The sequence below is a fragment of the Triticum aestivum genome, chromosome 6B, assembly GCF_018294505.1.
Source record: "Triticum aestivum cultivar Chinese Spring chromosome 6B, IWGSC CS RefSeq v2.1, whole genome shotgun sequence".
NCBI classification, from domain to species: domain Eukaryota; kingdom Viridiplantae; phylum Streptophyta; class Magnoliopsida; order Poales; family Poaceae; genus Triticum; species Triticum aestivum.
The window spans coordinates 33,953,172-33,977,078 of NC_057810.1; the positions used below are offsets into that span (position 1 = coordinate 33,953,172).

The 23,907-nt window shown below is 46.9% G+C and overlaps 1 pseudogene; it reads right to left on the reverse strand.

The window, feature by feature from the left end:
• Window positions 1-759: 759 nt before the first annotated feature.
• Window positions 760-23,410, reverse strand: LOC123138721 (uncharacterized; annotated as a pseudogene).
• Window positions 23,411-23,907: the final 497 nt, after the last annotated feature.

The window sequence follows — 23,907 nt, forward strand, 5'->3', positions numbered from 1 at the left end:
ATATGGGACCTTAATCAAGCAGTGGATTAACACAAATCATCACCAACATTTGTACGGAAGTCATAGCAATAATTCTCAATTATTATTACAATAATCAGTCCGTAGCTGAAAAATCAAACACCACAGCACAACACCACACAGGCTGAAAATCACACACCACATCATCCCACACACCACACCACACCATCTAAGCAGCTTGAGCAGGCAGAGTGCTCATAGTCACACTGCCCAGGCGGAATGCACTCTCTTATTCATTTCTATCTTGCTCAAAGCTTGTAACATACATCATCTATGCAACCAGATGATGTATGCTTACTTTCATGTGCAATGCCTTAGTTGAGCAGAGCTGACCAAACCAATCAAATCAAATCAAACCAAACTGGTGGATGCACCACCACACCATGGCAATGCAGATCCACACTGTTGCAGAGGTGCTCCACCTCGGCAGGGCATACACAAATCACAAACCAAACCAACCAAAACAATGTGAAATAGGGAAAACAACATGAAACCATACATCGCAGCAAAGACATCTGATGTCCAGGAAGCACCACGGGATGATAGGATCGGTGCTCGCGTAGAGATCGACCCACAGGAACTGATTACCTACGATGCAGCAAAAACAAATCGTCAATGAGATGATTGATTCACCACAGACACATACTATCAGAACTAGAATAGTGTAGATTGGACAGTAAATTATGTTGGCTGGCACTATAATAGAGTTATCGATGAAAGGAGAGATGGGCCATATGTATCTCACCTTAAAACTGTGCCTCTTGGCAGCTGGGCCTTGTAGTATGACGAGTGGCTATGCTCATAGAGTGAAGAGTGGTGGTTCGCCTCCACCCCATCCCACTCAAGGTTATCCCACCATTCCTTCTCGCAATCAACACTAGGAAGCTTCTCTTTGTTTCCGCTGACAGCGGGAAGGCACCTGAGGTTCCAGCAGCCCCTTATCTTGACAGTCTTCAAATTGGGCGCTGACATCCTGCCCCCACAAATGCACCGCAGGCTGGGAAGCTCATACAGGTGGATGCACCTTAGCTTGGGAAACTGTATAACTTTCTGCTCCTTTTGCTTAGGGTCCAAAGCGAAGACCTCCCTAAGATCTCCGCAACACAAAATTTCCAGGATATCCAAGCAAGGCAAAGTGTCCACTGACTCGGACAAGGGAAGCACATGTATGAGCCTAGGGCAATAGTCCAGGTGCAACAGTACTATGTTTACAGAGGAAAACACACGCATTGCACTCCAATACCAGATGTAGCGTGCCTTCAGGAGTTGAGATGCCCAGAATGTGCTCAACTGATGACAGAAGCTATCACCCTCACTTTGTTGGGCAGTACGAAAGATAGTACGCAGCTTGGGGCACCTCTCGACTCGGCACCATTCAAGGCTCCTCCAGTATGAACCTTGTGGGCATGTGATGGAAGAGCTATCATGCACGTGAAGCATGCGAGCATTGTTAAATACAAAACGAGAGGGTGAATCAGCACTAATATTAATTCCTTCGATGTTGCTCTGTTGTTGCTGCAGTAATCCCCTCTTCATCCCCTGATTATCTTGTAAGTGAACATACAAGTCTTGGGCCGTTGGAGTAGGAATAGCTGGGCAATCCCACATCCAGCTAATTACACCTTCGTCGTTATCGGTGCCAGCTTGAGGTCGCTCTGAAAGAAGGCATCACTTGCATATAAATAATTATTAGGCTTGCGCAGACTCCGGATTCCTTGAGCAGCTTCACTGTCACCAACTGTAGCACTACTTGTAGGAGATGAACCCATTTCCATATATACATGAGTGTGCTAAAAAAATTTAACCTGTTCAAGCGACCTAAGGATCCTTTTATCCCTTGGAGAGATGTACCATTGAAATTCAAAGGACGCATGTCGACTGATGCCCAGTTCAGTAGCAGTAGCAACATGAACAGATGATGATCCCACGGCTGCAATAGGGTCGCTGGGTTTTTCTTCCAAATTAGCTTGGCCATACTGAGTCAAAACTGGATAGTTTTGATCCTGATGCTATTAAGAACTTAGCTTCTGATTCTGATTCTGATTCCGAAGAGGATGAGGATCTAAGAGAGGAAATATTGATGTTATCTTCTCTGTTTAAACCTAAAAGAAAGGTCTGCACTGGTGCATTCAGTGTTAAACCAAAGGTCCGCTGTAATGTTGGTAATGATACCTGATTATATAAAAAGTTTTTTTATGGCTGGTATTTTTTGGAATGCTAGAGGATTAGGGGAACCTGAAAAGAGAAGATTTCTCTCAGAAACTATCTCGGAGCATAAGCTAGAATTTGTTTGTATTCAGGAGACAAAAAAGAGCGCGTTCCCTGACCCCTGGCTGGCTGGGGTTAGCGGCCGTTTCACCTTTATTTGGCTTTGGCAGCCATCTGTTGGTGCTTCGGGTGGCTTGCTTATAGGGGTTAGAGAAGATTTATTTGAAGTAGATACTTGTGTAGCTAGTAAATACTTAACTAGGATGACTCTTATGGATAAGAGGACGGGTTTCAAATGGAATCTAGTCAATGTCTATGGAGCTGCTCACTCCCGAGACAAAGAAGATTTTTTGATTGATTTTGTGCATATGCTTGGGTGTAATGATCATCCTTTTGTTGTTGGAGGTGATTTTAATATCATTAGGAGGAGGAAAGATAGGAACAAGGTCAAGAAGCTTCCTAAATGGTCTTTTTTTTCAATTCTATTATTGAGCATTGGGGCCTGAAGGAGCTTGAGCTTTCTGGGCGAAATTTTACCTGGTCGAATAACCAGATTGATCCCCTTTTTGTTAAGTTGGATAGGATCTTAGTTAGCCCTGCTTGGGAGTTAAAATTTCCACTAGTTACTGTCAGGACACTGGTTAGAGGTGTCTCTGACCATGCAGCCTTGCTTATGCATAACGGGGTTAAAACCGTTACAACTAATAAACCTTTTCGTTTTGAATTATGTTTGTTTACCAGAGATGATCTTGCTGCTGTAGTTAATAAAATTTGGCATTCTAATGTGAATGGCAAGGATAATTTGGCCATCTGGATGCAGAAAATGAGGAATTTGAGAAGATGCCTGAAAGGCTGGAATCTCAATGTGGATGGGGCTTATAGGAAAAAGAGAAACACTCTAAGTTCTCAACTAGATGATCTTGATAGGAGATGTGAGCTAACTGGGTTATCAGTAGCTGACTATGAACTTAGGAAAGACCTTCAGCGTAGTTTGAGTAAGATGTTGAGAGAGGAGGAAATCAAATGGTATCAGCGCTCTAAAGAGAGAGATCTCAGGGAAGGGAATAACATCACTAGATATTTTATGATTAAGGCGAGCGGTAGGAAAAGAAAGAACAAGATCTTTCGTTTTGTGCAGGATGGGGTTATTATCCAGGGTGATAAAGAGCTACTGGACTATGCTACCAAGTTCTATAAAGAGCATTTTGGTCCTGTAGACCTGTTACCTATCTCCCTAAGTATTCCTGTTCCTACTTGTTTAGATATTAAAGATAAGAAAATGTTAACTGCTAGATTCTCCTTGGAAGAGATCAAGCTTGCTGTCTTCTCTATGAAATGCAACCGAGCGGCTGGCCCCGATGGAATGCCCGTTGAATTTTACCAAGTATTTTGGGATTTAATTTGTTCCGATCTACTTCAGCTATTTAATGATTTTTTGATGGCAAATTGGACCTCTCTAGGCTAAATTATGGTGTTGTTACATTGATTGCGAAAGGCCAGGGGGCTGATAAGATTCAGATGTATAGACCTATCTGTATGCTTAATGTTCCTTTTAAGATTTTTACCAAGGTTTTGAACTCTAGAGCTATGCTAGTTGCGGACAAGATAGTGTCTAAGATCCAAACAGCGTTTATTAAAGGGCGTTATTTGTTGGATAATGTAGTAATGTTGCATGAGACCATGCACTATCTTCATAGAAACAAGCTCTCCGGTGTGCTTTTTAAAGTTGATTTTGAGAAAGCTTACGATAAAATTAACTGGGACTTTATGATTTCTGTGTTAGAAATGAAAGGGTTCCCTGAAAAGTTTATTCAGTGGACCAAGTCAGCCATTGTTGATGGGAAAGTCGCTATTACTTTAAATGATATGTTGGGTAATTATTTTACTACTAGAAAAGGTCTAAGGCAGGGGGATCCCTTCTCCCCCTAGCTGTTTAATATCGTTGCTGATGTCCTGGTGACCCTGGTTGGAAGGGCTCAGGAGCAAGGGTTTATAAAAGGTTTAGCCCCTCAGATTTATCAAGGTGGCCTTTCTATTTTACAATATGCTGATGACACGATTTTTTGTTTTGAGGACGACTTGGAAGGAGCTAGGAATCTTAAAATCATCCTTTGTGTCTTTGAGCACTTGACTGGTCTAAAAATTAATTTTTTAAAAAGCGAGGTTTACTGCTTCGGTGAGGCGAAAGTAAGATAGGAGGAATATGCTCAGATCTTTACTTGCACAATTGGAACCTTTCCTTTTCGCTACCTGGGTATGCCTCTACACTATAAGAAACTTAGTAATAGCGATTGGAAACCTGCTGAGGAGAAATGTGAGAAGAAAGCAGCTACCTGGCAAGGGAGCTTGCTTCCTATGGGAGAGAGACTTATGCTAACTGAGACTTGCTTGAGTAGTGTTCCTAGTCACATGCTTTCCTTCTTTAGATTGCCTAAAGGTGTGGGTAAACGCTTTGATTTTTTCCGAGCTCGTTTGGTTTGGCAAGAAAGGGAGGGAGTGCGTAAGTACCACCTAGTCAACTGGAATGATGTGTGCCAACCTAGGGACCAGGGAGGACTAGGGGTTACTAATCTAGATGTTAAAAATGTTAGTCTTCTCTGTAAGTGGCTCTGGAGACTAGAAAATGAGGAGGGGGACTGGCAGGAGTTGATTAGAGGAAAGTATCTGAAGAAGAAAACTTTGACTCAATGCGAATCATCTCCTAACAACTCCCACTTCTGGAATGGCTTAATGGAAGTTAATAATATTTTCTATAGCTGTTGTCAGAGAATTGTGGGGGATGGTCGTAAAACTAGATTTTGGGAAGATGCGTGGATAAAGGATAAACCTCTTTGTTTGATTTTTCCTCGTCTTTATAATCTAACTTTTTGCAAACATGTTACTGTTGCGAAAGTATTTGCCATGGAGTTTAATTGCATTAGGTTCAGAAGATGTTTATATGGGGAGACTCTTGATATGTGGAATAAGTTACTTGATATGTGTGGTCAGGTGATTTTGTCGGATAAGCCTGACAAAGTTAAATGGCTACTTACAAACTCCGGTAGCTTCTCCGTTAAATCTCTGTATCACTATCTTATAGCTAGACAAGCCGTTTTCTCTTTTAATAAACTTTGGAGGATGAAGATGCCTCTTAAAGTTAAGGCATTCTCTTGGTTAGTAATCAAAAATAGGATTCTGACCAAGGACAATCTGTATAAAAAGGCTGGAAAGGTGCTAAGTTTTGTGAATTTTGTGACTGTGAAGAGAGTGTGAATCATTTATTTTTCTCTTGCTCCTTAGCTAAGTTCCCGTGGAATATTGTGGGATGTGCTCTAGGGAGCCAGAGAGCTCCAATGTCTTTTTTCGACTTATGCCAAAACTGGTTGTCTAGCTATACTGGCAAAGATAGAGTAGTTGTTTTATTGGGTATTGCTGCTCTCTTGTGGTCTATATGGAAAACAAGGAACAAATCCTGTTTTCAAAGTGTTATGCCTAGAGATCCTACGGACATTATCTTTCTTGTTTGTTCCCTACTTGACTCATGGAAAAATCTGCAGAAAAGAGGGGTGCAAAGCATGCTTCATCAGGTGTCTAGGCGTATCATGAGGGTGACTCGTGATATATTCAGAGGAGGGCATGGTTTGGCGCCGCGTGTGAGAAGGATTCTGTGAAGCTAGCTGCTGGAAATGCTTGCTGGCTTCAAAGCATTTAGGTTATTTTGGTTATTGTCATTTAGTCTGCTGATACCCTTGTAGCTAGCGTAGCACTAGGCCCTTCCATGGCTAGTTTTGGACTGTTTGAAGCATCCTGATGTGGTGATATATATCAGTGGTGTGATGATTTGGCTGGATAGGCTGGAGCATCCTGATGTGGCTTCTAGATCAGTGATGTAATGGTGGTTTGATGCCTTGTAAACAACTCCATTTTCATAATGAAAATGGGGTCGTGTGGCCCCTTCGATCGAAAAAAAATTAGCTTGGCCAGGTGATGTAGATCGTGTGGTGTCGATGTGCAGTACCTGTAAAACCTTTGTCCTTTTGTTTTCTGGTGGCCATAATATTGCATAAAGCTTCTCACAGCCCAACAAGATGAGGAATTTGATATTGTTAATTTCCAACTCTCTGAGGTCGAGGGCTTTCACTGCTGTGCCTGAGAGGTCCAACTCCTCGAGTTTCTCTAGATCTCCTTGCAATAGTATACTCTCCAACTGAGAACAACCCCGGAAGGAAATTCTAGATATCCCGGCATAGTCATGAGTATAAGAATCACGCGAGAAGGTGAATGACTCAAGCGATGGGGGCAGCATGCGGGGACAACCTGTTCTGTTGGGGAACGTAGCAGAAATTCAAAATTTTTCTACGTGTCACCAAGATCTATCTATGGAGAAACCAGCAACGAGGGGAAGGAGAGTGCATCTACATACCCTTGTATATCGCTAAGCGGAAGCGTTCAAGAGAACGGGGTTGAAGGAGTTGTACTCGTCGTGATCCAAATCACCGAAGATCCTAGTGCCGAACGGACGGTACCTCCGCGTTCAACACACGTACAGCCCGGTGACGTCTCCCATGCCTTGATCCAGCAAGGTGAGAGGGAGAGGTTGGGGAAGACTCCGTCCAGCAGCAGCACGACGGCGTGGTGGTGATGGAGGAGCGTGGAAATCCTGCAGGGCTTCGCCAAGCACCGCGGGAGAGGAGGAGTACTTGGGAGAGCGGAGGGTTGTGCCAGGGGAAGCGTGCAGCTCCCATGCGCCTCCCCACTATATATAGGGGTGGAGGGGGCTGGTTTCTTGCCCTCCAAGTCCACTGGGGCGTTGTCAAAGGTGGGTGGAAAGAAATCCCATCATTTTCTTCCCCACCGATTGTTATCCCCCATTTTTAGGGATCTCGATCTTATCCCTTCGGGATATGATTTTATTCCTTCTAAGGGGGGATCTTGGTGCGCCTTGACCAGGGGTGTGGGGCCTTTACCCCACTACCCACGTTCATGTGGGTCCCCCATGCAGGTGGGCCCCACTCCGGAACCTTCTAGAACCTTCCCGGTACAATACCGAAAAATCCCGAACATTTTCCGGTGGCCAAAATAGGACTTCCCATATATAAATCTTTACCTCCGGACCATTCTGGAACTCCTCGTGACGTCCGGGATCTCATTCGGGACTCCGAACAACATTCGGTAACCACATACAAACTTCCTTTATAACCCTAGCGTCATCGAACCTTAAGTGTGTAGACCCTACGGGTTCGGGAGACACGTAGACATGACCGAGACGTTCTCCGGTCAATAGCCAACAGTGGGATCTGGATACCCATGTTGGCTCCCACATGTTCCACGATGATCTTATCGGATGAACCACGATGTCAAGGACTCAATCGATCCCATATACAATTCCCTTTGTCTAACGGTATTGTACTTGCCCGAGATTCGATCGTCGGTATACCGATACCTTGTTCAATCTCGTTACCGGCAAGTCTCTTCACTCGTTCCGTAACACATCATCCCATGATCAACCCCTTGGTCACATTGTGCACATTATGATGATGTCCTACCGAGTGGGCCCAGAGATACCTCTCCGTTTACACGGAGTGACAAATCCCAGTCTCGATTCGTGCCAACCCAACAGATACTTTCGGAGATACCTGTAGTGCACCTTTATAGCCACCCAGTTACGTTGTGACGTTTGGTACACCCAAAGCATTCCTACGGTATCCGGGAGTTGTACAATCTCATGGTCTAAGGAAAAGATACTTGACATTAGAAAAGCTTTAGCATACGAACTACACGATCTCTGTGCTAGGCTTAGGATTGGGTCTTGTCCATCACATCATTCTCCTAATGATGTGATCCCGTTATCAACGACATCCAATGTCCATGGTTAGGAAACCGTAACCATCTATTGATCAACGAGCTAGTCTACTAGAGGCTTACTAGGGACATGGTGTTGTCTATGTATCCACACATGTATCTGAGTTTCCTATCAATACAATTATAGCATGGATAATAAACGATTATCATGAACAAGGAAATATAATAATAACTAATTTATTATTGCCTCTAGGGCATATTTCCAACAGTCTCCCACTTGCACTAGAGTCAATAATCTAGTTCACATCGCCATGTGATTAACACTCACAGGTCACATCGCCATGTGACCAACATCAAAAGAGTTTACTAGTGTCACTAAACTAGTTCACATCATCATGTGATTAAGACTCAATGAGTTCTGGGGTTTGATCATGTTTTGCTTGTGAGAGAGGTTTTAGTCAACGGGTCTGAACCTTTCAGATCCGTGTGTGCTTTGCAAATTTCTAGGTCATATTGTAAACGTTGCTTCCACGCTCCACTTGGAGCTATTCCAAATGGTTGCTCCACCATACGTATCTGGTTTGCTACTCAGAGTCACTCGGATAGGTGTTAAAGCTTGCACCGACGTAACCCTTTACGCCGAACTCTTTATCACCTCCATAATCGAGAAACATGTCCTTATTTACTCCAAGGACAATTTTGACCGCTGTCCAATGATCCATTCCTGGATCATTCTTGTACCCCTTGACTGACTCATGGTAAGGCACACTTCCGCTGCGGTACTCAGCATAGCATACTGTAGAGCCTACGTCTAAGGCATAGGGGACGACCTTCGTCCTTTCTCTCTTTTCTGTTGTGGTCGAGCTTTAAGTCTTAACTTTATACCTTACATCTCAGGCAAGAACTCCTTCTTTGACTGATCCATCTTGAATACCTTCAAGATCATGTCAAGGTATGTGCTCATTTGAAAGTACTATTAAGCATTTTGATCTATCTTATAGATCTTGATGCTTATTGTTCAAGTAGCTTAATCTAGGTTTTCACTTGAAAAACACTTTTCAAATAACCCTATATGCTTTACAGAAAATTCTACATCATTTTTGACCATCAATATGTCAACAACATATACTCATCAGAAATTCTATTGTGCTCCCACTCACTTCTTTGGAAATACAAGTTTCTCATAAACTTTGTATAAACAAAAATCTTTGATCATCTTATCAAAGTACATATTCCAACTCCGAGATGCTTACTCCAGTCCTTAGAAGGATTGCTGGAGCTAGCATACCTTTTAGCATCCTTAGGATCGACAAAACCTTTTTGATTGTATCACATACAACCTTTCCTTACGAAAACCGGTAAGGAAACTCGTTTTGACATCCATCTGCCAGATTTCATAAATGCAGCTAATGCTAACTTGATTCCGACGGACTTTAAGCATCGCTACGGATGAGAAAATCTCATTGCAGTCAACTCCTTGAACTTGTGAAAAACTCTTCGCCACAAGTCGAGCTTCATAGACAGTGACATTACCGTCCACGTCCGTCTTCTTCTTAAAGATCCATTTATCTCAATGGCTTGCCGATCATCGGGCAAGTCCACCAAAGTCCATGCTTTGTTCTGATAAATGGATCCTATCTTGGATTTCATGGCTTCTAACCATTTGTCGGAATTTGGGCCCACCATCGCTTCTCCATAGCTCGTAGGTTCATTGTTGTCTAGCAACATGACCTTCAAGACAGGATTACTGTACCACTCTAAAGTAGTACGCATCCTTGTCACCCTACGAGGTACGGTAGTGACTTGATCCGAAGTTTCATGATCACTATCATAAGCTTCTACTTCAATTGGTGTAGGTGCCATAGGAACAACTTCCTGTGCCCTGCTACACACTGGTTGAAGTGATGGTTCAATAACCTCATCAAGTCTCCACCATCCTCCCACTCAACTTTTCGAGACAAACTTTTCCTCTAGAAAGGACCCGATTCAAGAAACAATCCCTATTGCTTTCGGATCTAAATTAGGAGGTATACCCAACTGTTTTGGGTGTCCTATGAAGATGCATTTTATCCGCTTTGGGTTCGAGCTTATCAACCTGAAACTTTTTCACATAAGCGTCGCAGCCTCAAACTTTTAAGAAACGACAACTTAGGTTTCTCCAAACCATAGTTCAAACGGTGTCGTCTCAACGGAATTACGTGGTGCCCTATTTTAAAGTGAATGTGGTTGTCTCTAATGCCTAACCCATAAACGATAGTGGTAATTCGACAAGAGACATCATGGTATGCACCATATCCAATAGGGTGCAGTTATGATGTTCGGACACATCATCACAATATGGTGTTCCAGGCGGTATTAATTGTGAAACAATTTCCACAATGTCTTAATTACGTGCCAAAGCTGATAACTCAGATACTCATCTCTATGATCATATCATAGACATTTTATCCTCTTGTCACGACGATCTTCAACTTCACTCTGAAATTACTTGAACCATTCAATAATTCAGACTTGCGTTTCATCAAGTAAATATACTCAGTATCTACTCAAATCATCCGTGAAGTAAGAACATAACGATATCCACTGCGTGCCTCAGCACTCATTGGACTGCACACATCAAAATGTGTTACTTCCAACAAGTTGCTATCTTGTTCCATCTTACTGAAATCGAGGCTTTTTAGTCATCTTGCCCATGTGGTATAATTTGCATATCTCAAGTGATTCAAAATCAAGTGAGTCCAAACGATCCATCTGCATGGAGTTTCTTTATGCGTATACACCAATAGACATGGTTCCCATGTCTCAAACTTTTCAAAAACGAGTGAGTCCAAAGATCCATCAACATGGAGCTTCTTCATGCATTTTATACCAATATGACTTACATGGCAGTGCCACAAGTGAGTGGTACTATCATTACTATCTTATATCTTTTGGCATGAAAATGTGTATCACTACGATCGAGATTCAATAAACCCTTCCTTTAGGTGCAAGACCATTGAAGGTATTATTCAAATAAATAGAGTAACCATTATTCTCCTTAAATGAATAACCGTATTGCGATAGACATAATCCAATCATGTCTATGCTCAACGCAAACACCAAATGACAATTATTCAGGTTTAATACTAATCTTGATGGTAGAGGGAGCGTGTGATGTTTGATCACATCAAACTTGGAAACACTTCCAACACATATTGTCAGCTCACCTTTAGCTAGTCTCCGTTTATTCCGTAGCTCTTTTATTTCGAGTTACTAACACTTAGCAACCGAACCGGTATCTTAATACCCTGGTGCTACTAGGAGTACTAGTAAAGTACACATTAACATAATGTATATCCAATATACTTCTATCGACCTTGTCAGCCTTCTCATCTACCAAGTATCTAGGGTAATTCTGCTCCAGTGGTTGTTCCCCTTATTACAGAAGCACTTAGTCTCGGGTTTGGGTTCAGCCTTGGGTTTCTTCACTAGAGCAGCAGCTGATTTGCCGTTTCATGAAGTATCCCTTCTTGCCCTTGCCCTTCTTGAAACTAGTGGTTTCACCAACCATCAACAATTGATGCTCCTTCTTGATTTCTACTTTCGCGGTGTCAAACATCGCGAATACCTCAAGGATCATCATATCTATCCCTGATATGTTATAGTTCATCATGAAGCTCTAGCAGCTTGGTGGCAATGACTTTGGAGAAACATCACTATCTCATCTGGAAGATCAACTCCCACTCGATTCAAGTGATTGTTGCACTCAGACAATCTGAGCACAAGCTCAACGATTGAGCTTTTCTCCCTTAGTTTGCAGGCTAAGAAAATTGTCGGAGGTCTTATACCTCTTGACGTGGGCACGAGCCTGAAATCCCAATTTCAGCCCTCGAAAACATCTCATATGTTCCGCGACGTTTCGAAAACGTCTTTGGTGCCTCAACTCTAAACTGTTTAACTGAACTATCACGTAGTTATCAAAACGTGTATGTCCGATGTTCGCAACATCCACAAACGACGTTTGGGGTTCAACACACTGAGCGGTGCATTAAGGACATAAGCTTTCTACTGTCGGCATAATCGCTACTGTCAACTTTCAACTATATTTTCTCTAGGAACATATCTAAACAGTGGAACTAAAGCGTGAGCTTACGACATAATTTGCAAAGATCTTTTGACTGTTCAGGATAATTAAGTTTATCTTATGAACTCCCACTCAGATAGACATCCCTCTAGTCATCTAAGTGATTACATGATCCGAGTCAACTAGGCCATGTCCGATCATCACGTGAGACGGACTAGTTATCATCGGTGAACATCTTCATGTTGATCGTATCTACTATACGACTCATGCTCGACCTTTCGGTCTCTGTGTTCCGAGGCCATGTCTGTACATGCTAGGCTCGTCAAGTTAACCCTAAGTGTTTTGCATGTGTAAAACTGTCTTACACCCGTTGTATGTGAACGTAAGGATCTATAACACCCGATCATCACGTGGTGCTTCGAAACGACGAACTTTAGCAATGGTGCACAGTTAGGGGAGAACACTTCTTGAAATTGTTGTAAGGGATCATCTTATTTACTACCGTCATTCTAAGTAAGCAAGATGCATAAACATAATAAACATCACATGCAATTATATAGTAGTGACATGATATGGCCAATATCATATAGCTCCATTGATCTCCATCTTCGGGGCTCCATAATCATCATCGTCACCGGCATGACACCATGATCTCCATCATCGTGTCTTCATGAAGTTGTCTCGCCAACTATTACTTCTACTACTATGGCTACCGGTTAGCAATAAAGTAAATTAATTACATGGCGTTGTTTAATGACACGCAGGTCATACAATAAGTTAAGACAACTCCTATGGCTCCTGCCGGTTGTCATACTCATCGACATGCAAGTCGTGATTCCTATTACAAGAACATGATCAATCTCATACATCACATATCATTCATCACATTCTTCTTGGCCATATCACATCACATAGCATACCCTGCAAAAACAAGTTAGACGTCCTCTAATAGTTGTTTGCATGTTTTACGTGGCTGCTATGGGTTTCTAGCAAGAACGTTTCTTACCTACGCAAAAACCACAACGTGATATGTCAATTGCTATTTACCCTTCACAAGGACCCTTTTCATCGATTCCGTTCCGACTAAAGTGGGAGAGACTGGCACCCGCTAGCCACCTTATGCACCAAGTGCATGTCAATCGGTGGAACCTGTCTCACGTAAGAGTACGTGTAAGGTCGGTCCGGGCCGCTTCATCCCACAATACCGTCGAAACAAGATTGGACTAGTAACGGTAAGCATATTGAACAAAATCAACGCCCACAACTACTTTGTGTTCTACTCGTGCAAAGAATCTACGCATAGACCTGGCTCATGATGCCACTGTTGGGGAACATAGCAGAAATTCAAAATTTTCCTACGTGTCACCAAGATCTATCTATGGAGAAACCAGCAACGAGGGGAAGGAGAGTGCATCTACATACCCTTGTATATCGCTAAGCGGAAGCGTTCAAGAGAACGGGGTTGAAGGAGTTGTACTCGTCGTGATCCAAATCACCGGAGATCCTAGTGCCGAACGGACGGCACCTCCGCGTTCAACACACGTACAGCCCGGTGACGTCTTTCATGCCTTGATCCAGCAAGGTGAGAGGGAGAGGTTGGGGAAGACTCCGTCCAGCAGCAGCACAACGGCGTAGTGGTGATGGAGGAGCGTGGCAATCCTGCAGGGCTTCGCCAAGCACCGCGGGAGAGGAGGAGTACTTGGGAGAGGGGAGGGTTGTGCCAGGGGAAGCGTGTAGCTCCCATGCGCCTCCCCACTATATATAGGGATGGAGGGGGCTGGTTTCTTGCCCTCCAAGTCCACTGGGGCGTTGTCAAAGATGGGAGGAAAGAAATCCCATCATTTCCTTCCCTACCGATTGTTATCCTCCTTTTTTAGGGATCTCGAACTTATCCCTTCAGGATATGATTTTATTCCTTCTAAGGGGGGATCTTGGTGCGCCTTGACCAGGGGTGTGGAGCCTTTACCCCACCACCCACGTTCATGTGGTCCCCCATGCAGGTGGGCCCCACTCCGGAACCTTCTAGAACCTTCCCGGTACAATACCGAAAAATTCCGAACATTTTCCGGTGGCCAAAATAGGACTTCCCATATATAAATCTTTACCTCCGGACCATTCCGGAACTCCTCGTGACGTCCGGGATCTCATCCAGGACTCCGAACAACATTCCGTAACCACATACAAACTTCCTTTATAACCCTAGCGTCATCGAACCTTAAGTGTGTAGACCCTACGGGTTTGGGAGACACGTAGACATGACCGAGACGTTCTCCGGTCAATAACCAACAGCGGGATCTGGATACCCATGTTGGCTCCCACATGTTCCACGATGATCTCATCGGATGAACCACGATGTCAAGGACTCAATCGATCCCGTATACAATTCCCTTTGTCTAACGGTATTGTACTTGCCCGAGATTCGATCGTCGGTATACCGATACCTTGTTCAATCTCGTTACCGGCAAGTCTCTTTACTCGTTCCGTAACACATCATCCCGTGACCAACCCCTTGGTCACATTGTGCACATTATGATGATGTCCTACCGAGTGGGCCCAGAGATACCTCTCCGTTTACACGGAGTGACAAATCCCAGTCTCGATTCGTGCCAACCCAACAGATACTTTCGAAGATACCTGTAGTGCACCTTTATAGCCACCCAGTTACGTTGTGACGTTTGGTACACCCAAAGTATTCCTACGGTATCCGGGAGTTGCACAATCTCATGGTCTAAGGAAAAGATACTTGACATTAGAAAAGCTTTAGCATACGAACTACACGATCTCTGTGCTAGGCTTAGGATTGGGTCTTGTCCATCACATCATTCTCCTAATGATGTGATCCCGTTATCAACGACATCCAATGTCCATGGTCAGGAAACCGTAACCATCTATTGATCAACGAGCTAGTCTACTAGAGGCTTACTAGGGACATGGTATTGTCTATGTATCCACACGTGTATCTGAGTTTCCTATCAATACAATTATAGCATGGATAATAAACGATTATCATGAACAAGGAAATATAATAATAACTAATTTATTATTACCTCTAGGGCATATTTCCAACATGTTCCACATGAACACAATTGATAAGGATGACTGTCTTAAGGAAGCTTGCGCTAGACAGGTGAGGCAAGTTGTGGTCCTTGGTTGTTAAGTAGTAGCCTTGTTCCTGTACGTGGACTTATGCTCCAATCCTCGACTTCTTCCACAGTCAACTCCCTGAGGTCAGCCATAAAGTTCATCATCTCTTCTGATAGTAACCGATACCAGTTTGTACAACAAAGGTGCAACACCCATAGCTTCTGGAAGCATGAAATGTCTTCGTTGTGGCTTGGATGCTTATTAGATGTGATATTTCTGCAGTTGTTCAGCTGGAGGAGCCTTAGCTAGCTGCAACACAGGAAGGGAGGCGATTGAAAACTGAATCCGCAGCAAGAGAGATGTAACGCATGCAGCTTGCTGCTGTGTGAATGTTGGAATATGCCATCTGGTAATGTCGCGATCTGGTAATCGACGTAGTCCTTTGGTAAGATGAAGCATGACGTGACCTCAGAAAGATCCATGCCAATCTCATCAGGCACCAGTCCTTTCTTGTGTTCATGAATAGCAAGCGGTCATGAAGCCTGCACTGCAGGTAGCGAAAAACATCATCATTAGTGTGGAAACGAAGTTCCACTGACATGTTTCTCCGTAGAGCATCGGCTACTCCCCATGCTGACCTATCGCCTTGCCCTTGTATAATCCCATCGCATACAAAGTAGTTAAAAACATGGTTCTCCCAGTACCCCCAACTGAACCAACTGACAGATCCCAGTGCATAGGTGTACTGGAAGCACTTGTCAACAATCATATGGTTCATGTAAGGCTCTGGAATACCCATATAAGTGACAACCTCTTTGGCCTCTTCCAATAATGCTTCATCATGTTAGATGTGTATAGTTCATTGTGTACATCCCCATTGTATAAGGGGCTTTTCTGCACTTTCACACACATGTATATGTAATGGCCTTTGGCCCTCAAGAAATACTAGTTGCTCATTTCTAACATGGTATCAGATGCTTAGGTTCATCTCCCACTCCCGCACGCTCGCAGCACCGTGCCCCGCTCCCCCGTCGCCGGCCTCCCTCTCCCTCGTATCCGGCTTCTTCCCACGCTGCTCCCCGCTTGCGCGGGTTCCCCTTTGCTCGCGCCTGCTCTGCTACGCCCGCGTTGCTCCCTCGTCTCCGCTCGCGCACGCTCTGGTGCGCCGTGGATCGGGCACTCCTCGCCAGATCCCGCTGAGGTCGGGGCTCCCCAGCGTCGGGCAGGACCTCCACTTCGTGCGCCGGGTCGCGTCCTCCTCTGGCCGGTCGCCGCCTCGTCGATTCCACCCCGCGTCGCGCCAGATCCCGCTGAGGTCGGGGCTCCCCAGCGTCGAGCAGGGCCTCCACTTCGTGTGCCGGGCCGCGTCCTCCTCTGACCGGTCGCCGTCTCGCCGATTCCGCCCCGCATCGAGCGCTCTGCTCGATCTGCCTCGTCTACAGGCGCGCGAGAGGGAGCGCCTTTGCTTGTTTTTTTGGCCCCGTCGTTGACTCCTGGCAGCAGAGCGCTCTGCGAGATCTAGCTCGGGTTTTTCGCTCCCGCCTCCGTCCGGCCCTCCTGCTGCGGCCCTAGTTCGGGCTTCTCAATCCGCCTCAGCTCGGATCCAAAAAAAAGAAAAAAAGAAGGAGGCTTCCTCATGTCTTCTTCAGGCTATGTTGTTATTCCTTGGTGCTCGGTTATCTTTGATGGCACCAACTATGCTGAGTTTGTGGGCTTCATGCGCATCCATATGTGTGGACTCCTTCTATGCGGTGTTATCTCTGGCGAGGTGCCCTGTCCATCATGCCCGGTTGCGCCAGTGGCCCCAATCCCACCGGTGCCGCCGGCCCTTGCTGCTGATGCTTCTCAGGCTGACCAGGATGCTGCCAAGGCTCTGGATGATGCTGCTGTTGATGCTTATGATCAGCAGGTATCCGCTTATTCTGATGCTCTCTCTATGTACCGGGATGATCTGTCTGCTTACACTCAGTGGTGCAATGATGATGCTCGAGCCGCTGCTGTGCTCACCGCGAGTGTCCTCCCTCAGTTTGCGTCCGAGTTCATGGGACTTGGCACAGTTGCAGCGATGTGGTCTTATCTCTGTCAGCGCTATCAGCCCTCTGGTAATGCTCTCTACCTATCTATGGTGCGCCAGGAGCACGCACTCCAGCAAGGTGATTCCTCTGTTGATGAGTTCTATTCACAGTGCTCTGCCATCTGGCGCCAGCTTGACTCTCCTCGGACAGTTGTTTGTGGAACCTGTCGTTGCTGTCAGACTACTCGGTCTGATCTGGAGTTTCAGCGGGTCCATGAGTTCTTATCTCGTCTCCGGTCGGAGTTTGAGCCTCAACGTGCTCACTTGCTTGCTCGTGGTCGTGTTCCTATCTCAGAGATACTTGCTGAGCTTCGTGCTGAGGAGACCCACCTTCGCTCTCCTGGGTTGCTTCTGTTTCCGTCAGTATTGGCTGCTCGTGCCCCTGTGGCGTCTGCTCGCCTCACTGCTCCGCCGCTCCTGCATACTCCTCCAGGGGGGTGAGCCGTCCTCCTTATGCTGAGAAGGGCACGTCGCGCCGCGACACCGTCTGTGGTTACTGCTCCCGGTCAGGTCACCCAGAGTCTGACTGTCGCCAGAAGAAGCGAGATCAGAGGCGCTCCTCCTCCAGCGGGACTCCCGTGTCTTCCTCGACTCCGTCACTCACTGACCAGGACATTGTTTGCCTCAAGCGCCTCCTTGCTTTCTCAGGCTCTACGTTGACTGGTTCAGCTGCTGCTATGACTGCAGCCCCTTCTCCACCACCGCAGGCATCTACACAGTCAGGTACATCTTCGTGGGTTTTGGATTCTGGAGCCTCCTTCCACTTGTCTTCTGATTCTTCTGTGTTGTCTTCTCTCCGACCTCTTGATTTGCCTGTCAATGTTCTTACCGCCGATGGCACACCTCTTCCTGTTGCTAGTCGTGGTGTTCTTTCCACTCCATCTTTTTCTGTTTCGAGTGTTTCACATGTTCCTCGCCTTACCATGAATCTTTTTTCTGCTGCCCAACTTACTGATTCTGGTTGTCGTGTCATTCTTGACACCGACTCTTGCTCCATTCAGGATCATCGCACCAAAGCTTTGGTTGGTGCTGGCCCCCGGCGCCGTGAGTCAGATGGCCTTTGGGAGGTTGACTGGCTTTGTGTTCCTTCCGCTGCCACCACCTCTGCCAGCTCCCATGCTCTTGCTGCCTCTTCGTCTACGTCCTTCCAGCAGTGGCATCATCGACTTGGTCACATCTGTGGCTCTCGTTTATCTTCCTTAGTGCGTCAGGGCCTCTTAGGGTCTGTATCTGGAGATGTCTCCTTACATTGTAATGGTTGCAGACTTGGCAAATAGACTCAGTTACCTTATCCTACTAGTGAGTCAGTATCTTAGCATCCGTTTGACTTAGTTCATTCTGATGTCTGGGGTCCTGCTCCCTTTGATTCGAAAGGTGGTCATTGCTACTATGTTTTGTTTATTGATGATTTCTCTCGCTACACTTGGCTCTACTTCATGAAATCTCGTAGCGAGGTTTTCTCTATATACAAACGTTTTGCTGCCATGGTTCACACCCAGTTTGCCACGTCCATTCGTACTTTTCGTGCTGACTCTGCTGGGGAGTATATCTCTCAGCTGTTGCGTGGTTTTCTAGCGGAACAGGGTACTCTTGCTCAGTTCTCATGTCCTGGGGCTCATGTTCAGAATGGCGTTGCCGAACGCAAGAATCGTCATTTGCTTGAGACGGCTCGTGCGCTAATGATTGTTGCTTCCCTTCCACCCTATTTTTGGGCTGAGGCTGTTTCCGCATCCACCTATCTCATCATCATTCAGCCATCGACTGCTCTTCAGGGTGGTATTCCTATGGAGTGTCTCACTGGTCGCTCTCCCGACTACTCAGCTCTTCGTATGTTTGGATGTGTGTGCTATGTTCTTCTTGCCCCCCGAGAACGCACCAAACTGACTGCTCAGTCGGTCGAGTGTGTCTTCCTTGGCTACAGCGATGAGCACAAGGGCTATCGATGTTGGGATCCTGTAGGTCGTCGCTTGCGCATCTCGCGTGATGTGACCTTTGATGAGTCTCGTTCCTACTACCCACGTTCTTCTTCCTCGAGCTTCTCTGTCGATGACCTTGCTTTCCTTCTCCTTCCCGATACACCCCACTACGTGCCTCCTGTGTCACCTCTTCCTCTGGCACCTCTCCTCCCCTCTCCCTCACCACCGACCCCATCCTCTCCATCCTCCTCCTCCACCTCTCCAGCATCATCTTCAGTCCGTCGCCCTCTCTCACCGTTTCCTCTCCACTATACTCGTCGCCCTCATACTGAGGATGTCTCCCCTGATGAGCCTTCCACCTCTGGTGCTCCTCCCTCCACATCTCCCCCGGTTCATAATCTCCGTGCTCCGCCTTGCCCCCCACCTGATCGCTACTCCCCTGATCGGTATGGTCTCTCTGCCATTGCTGAGCCCACTTCCTATCGGACTGCCATGACTCAGCCTGAGTGGCAGCTTGCGATGGCCGAAGAGCTTGCTGCCCTTGAGCGCTCTGGCACTTGGGATCTGGTTCCTCTCCCTTCCGGCATTCGTCCCATCACCTGCAAGTGGGTCTACAAGGTTAAGACTCGCTCCGATGGTTCTCTTGAGCGCTACAAAGCTCGTCTTGTAGCCCGTGGTTTCCAACAGGAGCAGGGACGCGATTATGATGAGACACTCGCTCCTGTGGCCCACATGACCACTGTTCGCACTCTTCTTGCTGTAGCTTCTGTTCATCAGTGGTCTATCTCTCAACTTGATGTTCAGAATGCTTTTCTCAATGGCGAGTTGCGTGAGGAGGTTTATATGCAGCCACCACAGGGGTACTATGCTCCTGATGGTATGGTCTGTAGACTTCGCCGCTCTCTATATGGTCTCAAACAGGCCCCTCGTGCCTGGTTTGAGCGCTTCGCCTCTGTGGTGACCGCCGCTGGTTTCTTGCCCAGTGACCATGATCCCGCGCTGTTTGTTCACACGTCTCCTCGTGGTCGGACTCTTCTCCTTCTCTATGTTGATGACATGATCATCACTGGTGACGACACTGACTACATCGCCTTTGTTAAGGCTCGCCTTCGCGACCAGTTTCTTATGACTGATCTTGGTCCACTTCGCTATTTTCTTGGGATTGAGATCTCCTCGACCTCTGATGGCTTCTACATCTCCCAAGAACAATATATTCAGGATCTTCTTGCTCGCGCTGCTCTCGGTGATGAGCGCACGGTTGTGACTCCTATGGAGCTCAACGTTCAGCTTCGTGCCACCGATGGTGACCATCTTCCTAATCCCACTCGCTATCGTCATCTTGTTGGCAGTCTTGTCTATCTTGCTGTTACGCGTCCTGACATCTCCTATCCTGTCCACATCCTAAGTCAGTTTGTTTCAGGCCCCACCTCTGTCCACTATAGTCATCTCCTCCGTGTTCTACGATATCTTCGTGGCACGATCTCTCAGCGCCTTTTCTTTCCCCGCTCCAGCTCTCTTGAGCTCCAGGCCTACTCTGATGCTACCTGGGCTAGTGATCCCTCGGATCGACGCTCGCTGTCTGCTTATTGTGTCTTTCTTGGTGGCTCTCTTATTGCCTGGAAGACAAAGAAGCAGACTGCAGTTTCTCGCTCGAGTACAGAGGCTGAGTTGCGAGCCATGGCTATGTTGACGGCTGAGGTGATCTGGTTACGGTGGTTACTTGAGGACTTTGGTGTGTCTGCTCCTACCTCCACTCCTCTACTGTCCGACAGTACCGGTGCTATCAGTATTGCGCGTGACCCGGTGAAGCATGAGCTCACCAAGCATATCGGTGTGGATGCCCACTTTGTGCGTGCTGCTGTGCAGGATCAGACTCTCGCTCTTCACTATGTGCCCTCTGAGTTACAGTTGGCTGACTTCTTCATGAAGGCACAGACTCGAGCGCAGCATGGATTTTTCCTCTCCAAACTCAGTGTTGTTGATCCACCCTGAGTTTGAGGGGGGGGTGTTAGATGTGTATAGTTCATTGTGTACATCCCCATTGTATAAGGGGCTTTTCTGCACTTTCACACACATGTATATGTAATGGCCTTTGGCCCTCAGGGAATACTAGTTGCTCATTCCTAACACATCACAGATGCAATCATCATGAGAATAATTGACAACAACATCAGTATGCAGCTCCATCCTTTCCCGTTCCTTGAAATTTATGTATTTGGATTGAAACCTCCCGTGCCAGGTCCACAACACCTTATAATACTCAAAAATGATATTGCTGGGACACCACACTCATAGAGATCAATGTATTTGTCACTTCCATTGTGAAATATCACCACAAATATACTGCTAGCAAGCTTTCTGAAGATTTCTGTTCTGATATCTGGTATCACCCCTCGATAGCCTTCGACTATCCCACTGAAATCATCCTCCTCGTCCCACCGATCTAAGATGGCCATCACCGATGGCGGAAGCTCCACTTCCTCCGCGATTGCCTTCTGCAGGGACCTCATGCTTTTCCACAACGAGCAATCCACATGAATAACCCTGTCAAACTTTGATTTTGAGGATTTCAGGCGTTGCGCTACTGCCTTGAATGCCGCTGATGCCCCAACTCCATCCCAACCACGGACGAAGATCACATTTCCTTTGCTTGTATCCTCTAAAATGCCAATTGTCTCTCCTGCTGCAGCATCGATGTTTTTTTGCTTGGATCTCTATCTTCTGCAATGTTCAGTCAACAATTTAGCCTTATTTTTAACTCTTTCGTCTCAAACTCATAACTGAAAGTGAAAAGGTTCCTACGAAGGAATACAACTAATGAATATCCTGGTCGGTTGAGCTCACTAGGTAAACAAGCAAAGTAAGCCAATATCTGCAGCATTAACCACTGAAGATCGAGGTGCATGCGTGATGGACTATGTACCTCCGGCATGACGAACCAATCCTTTGAATGTCAGCAGTTCCGTTTTGAATCTCTAGCCCATAGATTGGTCTGCAGCATTCTTCAGATCCAATTTCCTTTCTTTCCTAAAACACAAGAGATTGAGACAATCGTTTGGAGAAATTATAACATGATGCTTTGTTCAAAGGAAGCTATAAACTTGGAGAAGCAATTAATCAATGTGCATATATGCATATACAGAGGATTGGTGTCGTTACCTTGGTTAATTGCTGAAGTGGTACAAGCCTTGATACGCTACGCAAACAAACTGAAAGTTGCACACACTCGCATGGTGGCAAATTAATACTGTATAATCTTAGGTAGCTAGTATGAGAAATGGCCCATGCATATCCATACACATTAGATGCTTTCCTTTTGTTTGCTTTGCTTTTCTCTTTGCTTTCCCTCACGAAAGCAAAAGCTGTGAATTCTTTGCTTCTGCACATCCATCATCAGATTCTTTGCTTGCTTCGTGGTTTGCTTTGTTGTCGCTGGGATATAAAGGAAAGGATAAATCTGGCTAGTTTGCTTTGTTGTCTGTCATGTCATCCCGTTAGTTGACCTACTTATGTATGAGGCTACCATTCCCTTGTAAAGGCCATGAATAATAATAAAACTTGCATGAGGAAGAGTATTAAAGTAGTTCAGGTTATATATACTTGTATCCTTATTACTGTGCACAGTTCAAGACTTGAAAAGAGAAGCCAAGCGAGAATCTGCTGAGTGCTCCGCTAGGGTTCCGCCTGCGCCGCCGCCGGCTCGATCCCCCGCCGCGGGTAACTGCCGCCTCCAGTCCTCGTTCTCGCCCCAGCCCTCGTTCTTGCCCCCAGCCCTCGCTCCCCCCTTTCCCCCCTCCCCCGTACCCCCGCGTCGCCTCCCCGAGCGAGGCGACCGGGGCCCCTTCCCCATTCCTCTCCAGCGTGCCCCCTAGCTCCTCCCCCCTCCCGCCGCCGCAATGCGCGCCGCCGGGCCTTGCCCGCGTGGTGCCGGCGGCGGCGGGTCTGCTTGTCCCTGCGCGCGGCCTCCCCTGCTCGGGAGATGGTGGCTGGCAGCCGTGCTCCTCGGCTGGTGATGGTGCGGCTTGGCGGCGGGGTCCGCAGGTCGTGGGCGACCCTGATGCGGCGGCGCGGCTGTTGGTCGCGGGGTGCGTAGTGGTGCAGCTGGCCGCCGGCCTCCGCTCCGCCCAGATCTGGGCCCTTCTGGGCCCCGGTAGGGTTGGGGAAGGCCGACGCTCTGGCGTGCAGCGGCACGGCTCCCTGGTAGAGGTGGCGCGGCGACGGGGGCTGCAGGTGGTGGCGGCTTCGTCGGCCGATGTGTCGCATCATGGCGGCAGGGGTTGTCCGGATCCTTTGGGGTCCGGCCCGGCCTGTGCTGGCCTGGTAAGCTCCTGTCGTCGTGTCCGGTCGGCTCCGCGGCGACGGTGGTGGTAGTCCCCTCCCGTCGGCTGAGTTGCATGCGGATGCCCCCGAGCCCGTTGGTTCCTCGTTCCTCCTCCAGGTCTCGTGTCGGTGGCTCAGAGAGACGACGATGATGGTTCGGTGACCGTGGTGGCACATGTTGGTGGGCGGCAGTTCTGGTGGAGCACTTCAGATCGTCCGGGGTGGTGGTGGTTGTTTGGGTTGGGAGATATCCCTGGTGGCTCGTCCATCATCGACGCGGTGGTGCCTGCGGGCACCGCCGGACCTTCCACCGGTCGCCGGCCATCTTTGTTTCGTCGATCTGCCGTTGTCGGCATTTGTTTCTCTTTCTCCTTTTCTCTCTTTTTCTTTTGGGCTTTGAGTGAGCTGCGGCCTCAGGAAGCTCGTTGTATCGGATGGTTGCT